The sequence below is a fragment of the Meles meles genome, chromosome 1, assembly GCF_922984935.1.
Source record: "Meles meles chromosome 1, mMelMel3.1 paternal haplotype, whole genome shotgun sequence".
Taxonomy (NCBI): domain Eukaryota; kingdom Metazoa; phylum Chordata; class Mammalia; order Carnivora; family Mustelidae; genus Meles; species Meles meles.
Genome location: NC_060066.1, coordinates 214,168,188 through 214,184,748, shown reverse-complemented (window position 1 = coordinate 214,184,748; position 16,561 = coordinate 214,168,188). Strand labels below are relative to the sequence as shown.

Below are 16,561 nucleotides of genomic sequence, written 5' to 3'. Positions count from 1 at the left end.
CGTCGGGGTGGGCTAAGTCTGTCACATGCAGGTAGAGGGCACGGTGAGGAGGCAGCCGGGGCCCTGCCTTGTTGTCCAGACCAGGAGGGTTCCCGAGAGGAGACAAGTGCCCTCGCCCCCGACTGGGTGGAGGACGCTGTGTGTGTTTCCGAGAGGCTCAGCCGGTGACTAGGACAGGACCAGTCCAGCCGCTGTGCCTGGAGCCGCAGCAGACACGTCGGAGCTCCAGCCCGCGGCTTCTGGCTTTCATGTCAGAATTGCTGTCACCTGCCGAGTTGTCTGACTGGTGTGGGGGGGGCAGCGTCCTCCCCCCGTGTACGGTTGGAGGGTTCTCGTGTCCTGTAGTTGTGGGCTGCAGGGGCTCCGAGTGACAGCAGAGAGAAACCGTGCCCCGTCCTTCCAGCAAGAGCGCCTCCAGGCTGAGCCATGACATGTTCCACACCCCTGGCCATGCCCAGAAAGGCCACAGCTCTCTGACTGTCGGGGAGGTGCTGACCTCTGGGGTCCGTCACCGAGGCGGGAAGACTCTGGGGTTCCTATCATCTGACGCTCCGCTGGGCTAGGGAAGGGCCCCCCCTTCTTTGCAGTCAGCTGACTTGGCTTGCGAGCGCCAGGGACGCGCCCCCTTTCCCTCTTCAGCAAGATCACCTCTTGGGCTCCCCCAGGTCGGTTTTTCTGATGCAATCCATTCATCTCTCCGAGTCCCGGTCTCAGGGAGCCTCCAGCTGACCAGGGGGTTGAAGGGGACCCCATGGCTTCTCGCCATCCAGGAGTGGGGTGGGCGTCCCCTCCTCTGCTCCTGGCAGATCAGAGCCCGAAAGGGAGTCAGCAGGGGTGCTGGATGCCTTCAGTTCTCTGCAGGCTTGGGGGGCAGGGCTCTTAGCAGAGTGAGTGCGGGTGGTCCCGGCCCGACCCACTGCTGACGCAGAAGCGGGAGCTCCTCCTCTGTGACTGTGAAGCACAAGGTCCCTGGGACCCCCAGGTGCTCCAGTCCCCAGTGCCCAGGGCAGGACACCCTGCCCTCTGCGAGCCAGCCTGGGGCTCCGTTGGTCGTGGAGGCTTAGAGGGGCCGCAGACACTCATCCTGCCCTCTGCTCCCTGCTAGTTAATCTTTTCTTGTTTTCTTTCCACACAGGATTCCGTTGGTGAACCTGTAAAAAAAAAAAAATTTAAAAAAAAATTTAAAAAAAATTAAAAAAATTTAAACACACACACACACACACACACACACACACACACACACACAACCTAATCTAGACTCTACGGGGAGGGTCCCCATACCTACCGCTTCAGTTTGCCGGTGGGGAGCTCAAAGAGCAGGACGCTATAGGCCAAATATATTTTTATAAAAATGCTCACGCCTATGGGGGAACTGCCTTCAGCCGGAGTCGTCTTTGGAGGACAGAGAGAAGAAAAGCAAGAAAGCAGCTGCAGACGGAGAAGAAAGGCCGACAGGAAGCTCCTGGAGCCTGGGATTTGGACTGATTCTGAACCTTTGCCAATAATACCATTATGTGCCACGTAGTGACCGACGGACTTGGTGACCGCGGCGAAGCCAAGCGAACCGCGCGTAGAAACCTGACCGCGACGGGGTGGGACTCTTCCAATAGAGTCGCTATTTCTGGTTAATACACACATATAAAGATCAAATACACAAGACACACACACACACTTTTTTTGTACTGTAGCAATTTTTGAAGACCTTCAATGTTCCTTTTTAAAAGAAAATGTTATCGGTTACAGAACCTGGTTTATTTACGCTTAGTACGAACAGAATAAACTGCTGTTTTCTACGTTGGCAGCATATCACGCAGGCACACGCACACGCACACACGCGTGGAGACGCCTACCCTGGAAACGCGCTTCCACGAGTGAGCATATTCCTTCCCGTGGCCTGGCCTCCCGTTGCCGCCCGTCCCCGGGGACAGCCGGGACCCCGCAGACCGACCCCTCCTGACACCCTACATTGGCTGGTATCCGGTGAGTGGCTCTAGATGTAGACTTTCTTGTCTCAGGCCAGAATCGAGAATGCCCTTGTTTTACAGACCTGCGTGTAGGGAGAGAGAGAGAGAGACGCGTAAACATGACCTTGTTTTTTTTTCTCAGTGAGTTGTTCGAAGGAGCTACCTAACAGCCACACACACATGTACGTAGTCGCTGCTTACAGACGGGCTGAGCGTCAGCCCGGGCGGGGGGCGGATTCTTAACCATCTTTGTGTTATACAAGCATAGACCGAATTAAAGAAAATTTTCCAGTTCCAGAAATTAAAGGAATCTATCCTTATAATGTGTGTGTGTATGTCAGAACAGAACTCCGACATCTGCGAGGGCCCCCGTTTGTTGGAAAACGAGAAAGAAGTCCGTGTGCAAAGGACCCAGGCTACTCCCACGGGGGCTGTGCCCTGAGCGCACCCCACGTTCGTTTCACGCACGTTGGTGGACAGGTCGCTGCTCTTTTAGAGCCCAAGCACGGCTTGCAATCTTGGTGAGGACTGGAGCGAAGACGCTGTCTCTCGCTCGTGCTGGTTGGCCAACATCTTTGTTTTTGCCATCAGGAATCCTACAGTGGGGTTTCCCAGTGGAAAGAGGGGCTCGAGGCTGAAGCCTCGGGACAGGGGATCACGAGCACACGTGCTTCATGAGAAGCACTGCCGTGTTTGGGGAGGGCAGCGCCTGGTGCCCCATTGTGCCCTGTGAGGGATGGGAGGCTCCGGTGGACGCTCTTTTCTCCTCACAGGGATCCCAAATTCGATGCGTGTGGCCTGCCCTCTATGAATGGCCCGCGGGTGACTTCGATTTCACCAGGAGGGTGTGTGAACCCATCTCGGGAAATGCCCTGTAGACCAGATCAGAACGCTGCAGGTCAGGTGGGCAGCTAACGTCGTGCCCCCGTGCTGGCCAGGCTGGTGACCTCTTTCTTCCATCAGGCTCAGCCTCCCTGTACAACACCCTGAAACGTGCTTCCACACCTCTTGGAATGTGGGAGACCAAGCGAGTCCAGGGGAGGAAGGCATCGTAGTGCTAGGTCTGTATTGTTGGGAATCGCCCGCCACGTGGGGAAGCCCGATTTGGGGGCTGGGTTTCGGTTTTGTCACTTTCCCCCAAAGCTTCGGCACACGCCTACCGCTGGCGTCTCCGGTTGCCGGGGCTCACCTGCATGGTGCTGGAAGGCACACCTCTCTCCATCCGTCACCCCGTTCATCCATCTCATTACCTGCGGGGTAGTAATCCTGACTCGGGCACAGCGCGGTGTGAGTGCCAGGCAAGGGCTGCCGCGCCCGCCGGGGCAAGAGAAGCTGCGCTCTGCTCTCCGGCACCCTGAGCCCAGGGAGCCCGGCTGAGGAGGAGGTGATGGCAGGGGGCCTGTTTGTTCACCGGCAGCAGGAACCCGGGATTCCTGATGATGCCCCAGTTTGGTGTCCACACCTCCTGTCGGACTGCTGCTCAGCCCCTTCCTCGGGCCTGGGCTGCACTCCCGACACCTGTACTCTTTACAGAGCACCACGGGACGCCCGGCTGTCGAAGGATGCTTAAAGTAACCAAGCCCCCCAGACACCCACAGCCCACTGGGCCGGCTCTCCGGGCTGAGCCGGGCACCACACACACACGCACAGCCGACAGGTGCCTGCACGTTCCCCGCCGGGGAGTCTGCTCGCAGTTGACATCTGTCAGAACAAATCCACCTCGGGGAAGGCTAGTGTTCCAGGATGCTTGAGGGAGTGTGTGTGCGTGTAGGGATTTGGGCTTTTCCACGGTCCCCGAGAAATGTGGAGGCATCAGCTTTGCGCAGGCGCTGGTAAAGGAAAGCGAGCAGGCTTGGGAATTCAGCTCTGCCCGTGAGAACGTCCATAACGTGAGATTGTACAGGCGTTCCCTGAGTCAGGCCCTGTGCACGACGCTGTGTGTCCAGGGGGTGGTGTGGCCAGGCCGTCCCTCTGCAGCCCGGGGCCGAGCTCCGCGTTGGCCTGTGCGCTCCTCGGCCTCCCGCGGCCGCAGTTCCATCTGGCAGGCCCTCACGTTTGCTGTAGATTGTCTGTCCCTCCAGAAAAGCACTCGAAGGAGGAGCGCTGTAGTTTGGCGAGTTCCCAGCTTTCGTCCTCCTCCATCTCATCCCTGCGGTGGCGGAAATCCATGGCCGTGACCCTGCTGCACGCAGACGTCTGTCCATCGTCTACCATTAAAGCTTTCGGAGCAACTGGGCTGAGCGTCGGGCACCCTGCCGTCCAGTCCAGTCTGTTTCTGGACTTCATTACGTCTAGTCTTTGTGCATTTGTCATTTTTATCTGGTTGAAACAATGGGTGTAATTACTTTTGTTAACCAGCTCTGAGTGCCAAGCGAAAGGGGCCCCAGGCTCGGCCGGGAAAGCTTCCTGGTCATTCCCCACCGGGCTCGGATTCCAGCAGCGTCCAGGGCAAAGCCAAGCCGTGTGCCCACCGCATCTTCCTGCTTGGTTTACAGCCTGCCCGCACGCGGTGTGGAAGTGGAGGGACCCCTCGGGCATGGCAGAGGGCTGTGAGTCTCCACAACGGGTGTCTGTCTTGTGCAGGAAGGAGACGACACCTAGAACGCCTTGGTTCCCCCACGTGTTTCTGGTCCTTCTCTAACCGGAGTTTGGGTGGACATCTCAGGCCGCATTTGACTAGGTGTTCATCTCAGTCCTTCACGGAGCATTCGAAACTTAGGAACCTGGACTTACAGCAAATCCCACGAACTCTGAATGTCACCCCCGGGAATTCAGTAGGTCCTGCCGTGACCTTGATATCTTCAAGCAGTCTTCCTTCTCACAGATACATTGCTCCGTCTCATTGCTCTGTGAGATACAATGTATCTCACAGATACATTTCAGCACCAGGCAGAGTCTTCTGCATAGGCTTTAGTCTTCAGGAATTTTGTGTGAGGATGTCCATTCCCATTTGCCGTATTTAGAAAAGCGCATATCAGAGAATTGACCCTTTTGCCTTGTAAGGTCTCCTTTTGACTCTTGCCACCCATGGAGTGGATCCATCTTTTCTTCTCCTTCTTCTTTCTCTTTCTTCTCCTTCTTTCTCCTTCTTCTTTCTCTTCTTCTTCTTCTTCTTCTTCTTCTTCTTCTTCTTCTTCTTCTTCTTCTTCTTCTTCTTCTTCTTTTCTTCTTCTCTTTCTTCTTCTTCTTCTTCTTCTTCTTCTTCTTCTTCTTCTTCTTCTTCTTCTTCTTCTTCTTCTTCTTCTTTCTTCTTCTTCTCCTTCTCCTTCTTCTTCTTCTTCTTCTTTCTTCTTCTTCTTCTTCCTCTCCTCCTCCTCCTCTTTCTTCTTCTCCTAGATGGCCCAGTATCATCAGCAGCTCAGGAAGCTGGGCTGATCCCAGTCTCTTAAGAGAGAAGATGAGGAACCAGGGCTGAGGTTCAGGGCTGGGACCTGCAGCCCTATTGGGTCAGGCTGAGTCTTCCCATGACTTTCATCTCAGTGCATGGCATCAGTACATACCTTTCTTTGCCCATATTGCGACAGTCATCTTGTATCATCAAGGAGGTCCAGCACGAGTGTGTGTCGGCATTCTCCTGAGCTGTCTTCCCTCCGCCCCATCTCCACCGAGTCACCCCACACGCCACAGTGGGGAAGGCACTGGGCCCATTCTTGTTTCACTGTGTGATTCCCGCAGACAGTACTCACTGATGCCATTGGAAGTGATTCTTTGTGACTTGCCAGAACTTGCCAGTCATCTGCTCATGCAAAGACTTGAACCCCGGTCATGTTGGCCACATGGTCCTGCCCTCCTGGGTTTTACTTTCTACTCTGGGAGGAGGCAGATAGTTAACATAGAAGCAAAGAATAATGATTTCCAGAGAGAGGGATACGTGATAGGAAGAGAATGGGCCACAGTGATAGCAGGAAGAGAAGAAGAGTCGTCTGCATCTCCCGGGAACTGTCACTTGCTTAACGAGGGCTGGTCTGGGTTGAAGAGAATAAGGACGACTGGCTCCTAGCTCCTGGGTGAAAATGCATTGCAGTGTCAAGGAGGAGATGCCCTAGTCATTACAAACCATCCACCTTGTCACCAAAACCCTCATCATTCTAGCAGGGAGTGACCCTGCAGGGGAAGCAGGAAGGCCAGGTGATGGACTTCGCTGTCCTTCAAGGCCTGCCTCTCTCCCTGGACCCCTTCCCAAGCACGTAGGTACATTGTCAAGTCGACCAATTCTCAAGGAAGGCAAAGGAGTCCAAGGACAGAGACACAGCCCGCAGGGCAGAGTCGTCCCTCCCGTTGAGAGAAGAGTAGGCAGCTGCCTCTTCCAAAGCTCACCCTCAATAGTGATCACACTTAGCAACGCACTCAAGCAACATCTGCTTTTAAGGAAGCAGATACTCCAAAACCCGCCATGATTCATGTAATTTTGGAATGGTTATTTTGGTGCAGTTTGTCAATTTGCTATGCCATACTGTTTTTTGATCGTTTGTTTGTTTTCCAATGTAAATAGCACAGCCCACATAAATGAGCAAAACTCTTGCCATCTGAGAGTTCTTGATTATTCTTCCTGACTTATTTTTCATGGATGTGCTTCCGGCTATGAAGACAGACCTGTTCTTCGCCGCCCGCTCCGAGCCAAGATGTGTGTGTCCGTTGCATTCAGCATAACTCGCGGGGTTTTGGTGAGGTCTTATAGTTGTTTGATATTTTGAAATGTGCTGCCAGTCCTTCCTTCCAAAAAATGTGGAGCATGGCTGTGCACCGTATTGCCTTCCTGGGGTTAGAGTTTGCATTCGAGTGTAAGGAGTGTGTAAATTGAGGTGTAGGCAGAGAACCATCATTGTTTAGGTCACCCCGGCCAGCAAGCAAACAGAGGTCAACTTTTCAACCTCAAGTGATTCTAGAAAGATCTTAGGAAGCACACGGTGGCCAATTTCTGGAACTCAAATCGGTCACCCTGCGGGCAGGCAATCCCTGATTAGGAATTGAATTCTGCACAACCTCCCTTTCTGCCAAAGGACCATTTAGGAGTGCTTGCCCTGAATCAGAGAAGCTGTCCCACCAGAACAGACAGCCGGGCTCTCATGTGCCTGCGTACACTCCCTTCCACTCCATTTCACTTTGGCTGGAAGGGGTTCAACACGTAGACTGCAGCCGATGAGAAAGCTTGGCAAGCCTTGACACCATGAGGTGTCACAACGACCCAGGACAAAGAGGACAGGTGCTTGTCATGGGCTCTTTAAGGCAGCGTTGCATGGACAGCAGGGGCATGGAGGCGAGGGGGCTTCTCTCCATGGATTTTCAGACCCAGGCCAGTGACAGGTCTATATTCCACCCTTCTAAGTGCACAGCCCATGTCCATGTCCAAAGAGAGTAGTCAGCTTGGGTGTGCTATGTGTCTGTGTTGGAGCTGGAGTGCTAAAACATATCTCCCCAGTAGCTCCATTACCTTTCCCCCTCGCTGGAGTGCTTGCCAAGTGCTCCAAGACTTAGTGTGCCCAGAATCAAGGGAATAGTTTTGAATGAATCCATAGATCTACGTCCTGTATGGAATGACGTCAGCTTAGGATACGTGGTTTAAACTGGCCAGCCTTGCCCATCTGGGACATATGGGTTTATGAGGACTTGGGTGAGGGTAGTTCAAACAGCTCGTGAGTCGTGGGGCGAGGGTCAGTGCGTGTATAATTAGTCACGTTATCTCTTCTGTGTTGGGTAGAATCAGAACACACATGGGCCATGAATAGTGTAAATCAAATAGGTTAATGTAATAAGCCTAGAGAGTTGCTAAGACATCTTCTGGGGCTGAGTTCACTCTTGCCAGTACCTTGAATCTCACAGCAAAACATCGGCTGAGGAATGCGTGGTGGGAATGATGCAGAAGACCCGATCGTAGGAAATTCCGGATGAAAGTTGACTAGGTTTGCCGCAGGTGGTCTCGCTCCTAAAGTAGGACCCCTTCGAGACCCGGGTTTTCACACATAACTCAACACCTAAGTATCTGCAGTGCCAAACGACAAATCCCTGCAAGCTTCGTTCTTATGTGGACATTAACTCAGCTGGTCACAGTGGTTAGTTTTCATCAAATTTCTGAAATTCTGCAATAAATGCTTTAGTGTTGATGCTGGTAGCTTTGGGGCTGGCAACTGTCAGTTTGTGCATCAGTTCAATCTAGTCTTGCTGGATCTGGCAAGTTATTGCTTCCAGAGAATCAGGGAGAACCTCAGCCATGGGAGAAGCAAGAACACTATGCGGTCCTAGCATCGACTTTTGGCACCATCACGTACCATGGAGACGTGTGGCTACAAACGTCTAGAAAGGGAGAACCCCTTGAGGGACCCTCATATAATTATTTCAAATCCTTATTCAGGGAATCATAAAGGCAGACATATATCCCCCTCCTGGACCACTGTCCCATTTCTAAGACAACCATCCGTCTGTCACTCTGCAATCATCGCAAGCCAAAAGGGCCAATCTCAAAGCCATTATAACATCCAACTTCCATTTCCAAACTCTGGGGGGCCATTGGGAGTAGGAGAGAGGGGCCGTGCTGAAGGCGTAGGCTGCTGAAGTCCACGGGAGGGTGTGATGGCATGTGAGACAGCTACTGGCCCTGCAAGGAACCCTCACCCTCTGCCTCCGAAGTCTATTTCGGTCTGGAAACTCCACTCAGCTTTTTCTCTCTTACACATACTGATTTCTATGTTATGTGAGTGCCCACAGCTTAAGGTCTACAAGGCAACGCAAGCATTTCTCTTGATGAGTTTACAGCAGGAAAACACGATCTTACTGGAATTCCTGGAGAGGACGGGTCTAAGGTGCTCTTAGGTACTACTCCACTTCCGCATACAAGCACAACTGTTCTCCCAGCGAAGGGCACTAAAGACAGGCATGGGCAGCTGGTTTTGGAAAGTCAGCAGGCAGAGCAGATCCCACATTTGGTCACACACTCCTTGATCTGAACTGTCCTGACTTACAGACACATTCAAGTATAGGCCTTTTGTTTGCTTTTCGTTTGCATTTGGTTTGCCTCCTCAGAAGAGTGGAAGAGCCTTAGCAAAGTTGGTCCTCAGTCAACTGACCATAGAATCGATCCTTAAAGATGAATTCCCAGCCCAAGATGACATGGAGTGGCTTGGGGTTCAGGGCCTGTTTCAGAGACCCCCCCCGTGTTTGTACCGCTTGGTGGGAAGACAGAACAACATCCTTGACATCCGTTTTTCCCTGAAACACTCACCAGTCGTGGTGAAAGGGACACGTGGGAACTTGTGAAGTTTTAGACTGAAAAGGAGATTTGGGGGAAACACGTGACCAGCTTTGAGCTGAAGGTAGTTGTTTTCTTAAAGACTAGAGTTTTGTTTTGTTTTCCGTTACTTCTGGCAACCCCACTTGGATCATTCCCTTCTCCCGCCTTCCCTGTAAAAGCAAGATGGTGGGTGCTGGAATCCAGACTCGGTTTCCCTTCCATTAAAATGACTCACGTGAAAAGCAGGACATAACAACAAAACCTTCCCTGAGCTTAACAAACTTAGCTTGTCGTTTAAGTTGTTTACATCTACTTAACTTGTGACTGAGGTGTGAATCAGCGAGAGGTTAAGTGTCTCTGCTCGTGCCATGGATCAGGACTCTTCTCAAGCATGAGTTGGGCCCAGAGAGCGTTAACCTGGACATCGGAGGAAGCATGGATGATATTCTTAAATTATTTTTACAGTTTTTCCCCAGAAGGAGTAAATGTTTACTGCAAAACAGTTAGAAACCACCAATAACCAAACAGAAGGGAAATATCTGAAATCCTTCGATTGCCATTTCACTTACAGAAACGGTTCCACGCTGCACCCATGGGGGCCGGTTGCAGAGATCTGTCCCTGGTTGCAGAGTTGACAAATCCGGCTCCTATGTATGTTTTATACAAAAAACAAACAAACAAAAATCCAATTAGCTTTTGAATGCCTTTTTCTGATTTAACCTGTCATTGACTAAACTCACCGTCGATCTGAGAGTGCCACCAGGAGAGGAAAAGGCAGTCAACCATTTGGATGTTTTGCTCTCACGTCATCAAGCCATTGGGCGTACCTGGGCATTGGGGTGGAATAAACAGAACAAGCAGAGAAACATCCAGATTATTGGCTGGATTTTTCACATGGGGCGTCTTTGTGACACATGGCTGGGAAACAGAGGGATCCCTTTCCATTTTCCGCATTCCTAGCGCGTCCGAATAACGCTTGAATTTGCCAGGTCTTAGTTACATAAATTTAAAGACGGGCCCATCTCTCTCCTCCCCCTCCCCAGCTCACCCGTGGAACTGGACAATCCACAGACCATGAACCCGAACCGCAGGACGAGAAATTAAATGCTGAGGGCCACAGTGGCCTATTTTCATAGGTTTTAAGTTAAATGTTGTAGAACTTTATTTTTCCCCCTTTCCTCATGTATAGTAAAGCTGGTTTTTATTTTGATCTTCCTAAATTATTTTCTGATACAATAAACTGTTCACTGTTTATTTATACTTTTACATGGAGCTCTTGTTATTTTTCAACAGCAAATCGAAAGCCTCCCTGTTTGAGTGTCATACCTATATCTACCGCAGCTGTCCTTATCAACGTATTTATATGCCCTTCTTGAAAGTTAAACAATTGTAGTTTACTGTTGTGTTTTCCTTAAATGCAGACCATGATCATGTTAATAAACAGAAATGACATGATATTTTTGAGTGGGGGTGGGGGGCTGGGTGTGATTTCCCTACAGGCGAACTTTTATTCCGGAATTTTTTTAGTTGTTTCTGTATCTCAAAGCGATGTATTTGGAAAACATTGTACATGCAACACCTAGATCAACTTTCCTGTGTATATTTAGTACTCTGATGTTGCTATTAAAAAAAAACATACTATGGAAAAAAATACGAGACAAGAATTGCCATGAGTTGAGGCCATGACCTCAAAAAGGGCTTTTTAAAAAAATATATTATTTGTTCTTTTTTCTTTTCTTTTTCTTTTTTTTTTTTTTTTTTTACCAATATTATCTGAGATCAACTCTAAGAACACGGGCACGCGTGTGTCTCTGCCATCGTTCACAGATTCTCCCATCTCCCTGGAGCTGCGTTATTTTCAAGACAATAGCTTTCCTACTTCAGCGAGTGAGAAAACATGTCCGGGTCTCCACGTGGGTCCTGGGGTTGGGCATCACTGAGTCTGGACCAACTGAGACTACCCCATAGGGCTGTGCTTGAGACCGCAAGCATCTGAAGAGCAGGCCTGGGCTTTCCCACTGGGCTTCTATGAACATTCTGAGTCCAGCTCATGTCTGCAGAGGAAACCACCTTCTAGGGAGAAGATGGGCCCAAAGCTCATAATTGTGTGCCTGTACCTGGGCAAGACATTCCCAAGGCCTCCATTGTTGGAAACGGGGGTGCATAGAATGCACAGAACTCGCAGAGGGCAAAAGACAGGTTCAGATGAGACCGTTTATATGTGAGTGAGGGTCCTGCAGCCAGAGCAGTAGTCCTTAACCTCAGGCAGTTGGGGTCCCCAGAGACACCCCTAGACCAGCCATCACTGAGGCTTAGTCTAGGAAAGCAAGAACAGAAAGCGTTGCTTTTCCCTGAAGCCATGCTGCTCAGCCCCGGAGCATTCTGCATCTAAGCACCTTTCGCTGTGTCTGATGTATTTCACATATTTAGAATTATTTGAACATACCACCAAAGTCACATGCATCATCGATTGTCCCATTTAATGGGTGGGACAGACCAAGGCACCATGAGGGCACGTAGCTTGTGAACCACCTCTAGCCCAGGATGGGTGGGGCCGTGCTGGACCCGGATCTCACCCAGGCCACCCGCATTCAGCCACGGCTACACCCACCCAGCCCCAGAGAAATGTGTCTAAGGCACGAAGAACTTGTTGCTAAATTTTCTGGTTCTCTTTATTGGGTGACGCCATGGCCAAGGCCAAGGCCCGACCCAGAAAGATAAGAAGGATGAAGCTGGAAGTCAGTCCTAGGGATCAGTCCACACAAAAGAGCTGGTGTGCACATCAGGACCCCCGCCAAAGGTCTGTGGAGTGGAGAAAGAAGGCCTCAACCGTCTTCTTTTAGAAGGAAAACATTTAAAGATGCAGATAGGCCAACAATTGAAAGCATTCCTTACAACTGGGACTGAGCATTCTTTTCCCCTGATTAGCTCAGGAAAGCAGGTGGCACTCTGTCTCCTGGTCCCATCCCATAACCCCTGCAGAATCGATAGACAATTTACACACTGCCTTCACCAGCACACAGGACCCGCGGTGACACACAAGCTTCCTTTCTGTCTTAGCTTGGACTGATGCCTTTGTCTTTGCTTCTCATACACACCCTGGGAGCTTCCATTTGGTTCTGAGCCTGTGAGCTGGCAGATGGCTGAAGCGACCACGGGCTCCCCAGGGAAAACCTCTCCTGAATCAGTGAGGGGCTTAATGCCCTGAGACACATTGATGAATGGGATACATAACTGTCTTTAACAAGCAGAAAAAACAATACCACTTTGGTCATTTAATTGATTTAAACAAATCAACAGCCTGGATACCATTAAAATAAACTCAATTTGCTCACCAGTGAGAGGGGGAAATTGGGATTCTAGGATCCATTTACCAGTGCATAGAGCTCTTGCTTTTGAACTGAAGCCAAGAAAATTAATGTGGGGACCCAAAATGGCTGAATGAATTTGGTAGAGCTGACTGTGATGGGTTTCCAAACGTACAAACTCAGTAGAAGCTTCTTGGTGCTGGACAATGGCTGGGGAGGGTCCCTCCAGGCTCAGGGAAGATGGGTTGAGCATCCCACGGATGTGATGAGCTACACAGGATCCAGCAAGTGTCCCCACCGACTCTGGACCACGAAGGCAGGAACATTGGTTTGAGGGAAGCTGAGGATCCCCATGTCGCTTCCCTCAAAAGAAAACCAATTCAGGAGTCGAACAATAGAAGGTACATGTTGAGTCTGCTACAAAACCAGACAGAGGAATGACCCAGGCTGAGAAGGACTGCAGGCTTCTAGATCCCACAGCCCACAGGGGCTCTCCAGTTCATGCATTAGCTTCAGAAGCAAGAACGTGGGGTCTAAGAAAGCGTGATACACTCCTTTAGGACAGTGTTCTCATTCAGGGTGGACTTTGTTCCCCCCACAGCGCCCTAGGAAACATCTGGCATTGGTTGTCACTGCAGCTGGGGAGGGGTGTGCTGGCATCTGGCATGTAGAGCCCAAGGACACTTCCACACCTCCACCAAGCAAAGGACAGTCCTCCTGCCCCCAGCAAAGAATGATCTGGCCCCAAATGGGAACGGTGCCCATATTGAGAAACCCTGTTTAGGGGAATTATAGTTTGCCTTCTTGCTGCAAAGGGTAATTTTAGATAGACTGGATGTTGGCCATTCAGGACATCTGGTCTACCGTGGTTGGCTCCCAGGACTGGTCCACACTGAATCTCCCCTAAAACAGCAACTTGGTTAGGAGGAAGTTGAGGCATCCCCAGAAGGGAAGCATAGGCTCCCTTTCCCTTGTTTTTGTTTTGTATAGTTTTGTTTTTTGTTGTTGTGGTTTGGTTTGGTTTGGGGTTTTAGTTTTTACCCTGGATTATTGATTCGCCGTGGCTGCTGGAACAAAGTGCCGTACACTGGGTGTCCTAGAAGAACAGGACATTGTAGTCTCACAGTTCTGGGTGCCGAAGTCCAAAAGCAAGGGAGGAGAAAGACTGTGCTCCCTCAGAAAGATCTGGGGAAACATCTGACCCGGATCACGCTCCTGGCTTCTGGTCTTTCCTTGGCTCGTGGCAGCAGAACTCCAGGCTTCCTGCGGTATCTTCCTGTGTGCGCCTATGTCTGTGTCTGTGGTGAAGACACCAGTCATTTTGGTTTAGGGCCCCACTCCACCCCACTCCAATATGAACTCAACTTGCTCTAGCTACAGCACCCCTATTTCCAAATGAGGTCTAGTTGTGATCTACTGGAGGCCAGGACTTGAGCATGTGAATTTGACGGAGACATAATTTAGCTCAAGCATCGGGGAGTCAGAGGGACAATCCACCATTAATCTGAAATCTGTGCTCCCTTTCCTTGTTCTGTATCTGCCCTAAGAAAGAGTAGGGGGCTGACTGCTGAGTCCAGAAGGAGGTTCAAGCTCCTTCCCCTCCCCCTGTGAGGCTGGGGGCTGGTCCTGGGAAGACTGGAGCAGGGGTGCCCCACCTTTCTGTTCTGTGACAGCTGGGTTTCTAGTTGGGTGCCCAGCTGGGCTTCAGAAGCAGACACGGCTTCCTTTTTAAAGGAACTGTCCCCAGAATAGTGTTTTTGTTTTGGTTTCAGGTTGCCAAAGGTAAAGCAGCTGCCACGGTTATATGCCGTCATAAAACTTAGAAAAAAGGGTGACTCTGAATCCATCACTTTGCACGGGGAGCAGCTGCCAACGAGGAGATGTGACTGGTTCCTCCCTGTGTCTGCATCTGTGATTCCTTATTTCTTTTCTCTTCGTCCCTGACGTTCTGAGCTCCCTATTCTGCTCCTGCACGCTCCATCCTGCAGCACCACGGCACACCCCATAGGATCTGCTGCTCGATCAGGAGGCAAACATTTTTGTCAACTTTGCCTGTGATCCAGTGCTCTTCCCCATGTTTCCCTCTGTTCACCTTCGGCCAGAGAGTCTGCATAGGGGAAGGACCCTCTCCTCTCCGTTCTGTCCAGACTCTGTGTTTGCACTACCTCTTCTCCACATCTCTCTGTGCTTCCTAACTATCGGGCTTTGAATGTGGCAGAAATGATGTAGTCAGATCTCTGGCCTTTTAAGCTGCAGGGTTCCAGGCTTGCAGGGTTTGGGGAGTGAGGTTGGAGATGCCAGAGCCAGAGGCAGGTGTGAGATGGTGCGGAGGAAGCTGTGTCCTAGCTGTCGCACAGAGTGGGTCTCTAAGAGCTGCTCTGGTTCTTGCCTATCTGCCCCATCACCCACCCAGGAGGCCCCCGGAGTTCTCCTTGGTGCTGGAGATGCTAGGGTTGTTTCACTTGTTCTGTGGCTTGACAACGCATCTTGACAAGAGCTAACTGTGTAGACATCTGCTGATTGCTGTCCAGACGATCAAGCAGTGTGGTCACTGAGAACTCCTCCATACAAATAAGAGCTTTTGAAAAACTGCAAGATAATGGGTTTTTGATAGTGACACTGAATAAGCTGTGTACATGGCTAGATCTTCCTACAAATGCAAACCACCTCTAACGCATCTCATTAATAGCCCCCACCAGGCTTGGAGGGCTTTCATCACCAAAAGCAGCTGAGTCAGGAGGGCACCCAAGCATTCTGAGAATGCTTCATCCCTGTCTTATGGAAGTCTTTGTTCTGTGTTGAGTTGGTTCAGTCTATGACCTGAGGTATCGTGTGTCCTCCCCAGTCAGCAAGGGGTCCCCATTACGTGTACTATATCGCTTTGGGTCATGGAGAAAAAAAAAATAGAAGTGCTATCATGAGCTAAGCTTTATTCTTCCCATGAGAGAAGAAATCAGACCACAATTGCCCCCCCCAAGAATGAGTTAGACACCTGATTCCCTAAACCAGACCCCTGCCAAGCTCCCAGACCAGGCACTATGCATGAGTAATGGCTGGGTGTGAGTGTCCCTCAGCCCAGGTCCTTATATATGATAACATTATGCAGAAAAGTAATGAGAACCGTTGAAAGGGGCTGCTCACTTTGGGATTAAATTACCGCTTAAATCAAACTGACAGTGGGCAGGGGGCTTGTGGAATGAAATTAAGGAGGAGGTTGTATTTCAGTTGGGAAGCCCTGGGTGCTTTCCAGGAGACCGGGGCTTCTCTCAATGAAAAACAGCTCTGAGCTCCCATTCCATTCTCGGTGATTTATCTGAGCCGGAGAGGCTTGTCTGAATGGCTCCGAATGCTATTTTCAAAGAGCAAATGAACACCTCATTCTGGAATCAATGACACATGAAACAGACTTGGACAGATGTGGCACTGGGCGGAGCATGGGGAGCAGTGGGGAGCTCTGCATCTTCCAAGGAAGCCCCAGCACAAGTCAGACTGAAGGGCATGTAGAGGGGAGCTCCACGGTCGCAGTGGATGGGAAGTATGACACCAGGGCTTTTCCTTGGGATGACAATAGGCATAGACTTGTCTCCTATGATTTGGGGAGAGAGGTGGTTCATATGGCCAGGAACCAAGGGGAAAAGGTAAACCAGCCAGGGGAATATGAGAGAGACATGCTAAGTCAGATCCAACCTTTCCCAGTTGGGTTTCACTGGCCACCAGACCACCTCCATGTTGGACACATCTTCTCTTCCAGCCAGTCCAACCCGGTAGTAGATGATTCAATTACAAATCAGAATTGTCTACTTGTTCTTCTGAAAAGGGGTCAAAGTCGATGTGTCAGTCTTGCTGATGAAGGACCTTTTGACAATCAAACCTCTGCCAACCCCGCAAGGGTGTAGCTCCCAACGTGAGCAGCATCTTGCAATGGTCGGCATTCACCTTTTGTGTCCTGTTGTCAGGTAGACGCAAGAAAGCACATGCATTCCAGTGGAGGAATGTGCTGGCAGCGAGGAGGGAAAGAAGGAACTGCTTTGAGGCCAGAGGGCCTGTAGCCCTTCAAAGAGAAT

General features: G+C 50.7%; 1 protein-coding gene across 1 annotated transcript in view; it reads left to right on the top strand.

Annotated features, from left to right (window-relative positions):
• The window catches only part of AJAP1 (adherens junctions associated protein 1), a 113,406-nt gene extending 110,132 nt beyond the window's left edge, over window positions 1-3,274 (top strand). The window contains exon 6 of the mRNA XM_045997471.1: window positions 1,136-3,274. The gene's annotated coding sequence lies outside the window, so the exon portion shown is untranslated. The remainder of the gene's footprint in view (window positions 1-1,135) is intronic.
• Window positions 3,275-16,561: the final 13,287 nt, after the last annotated feature.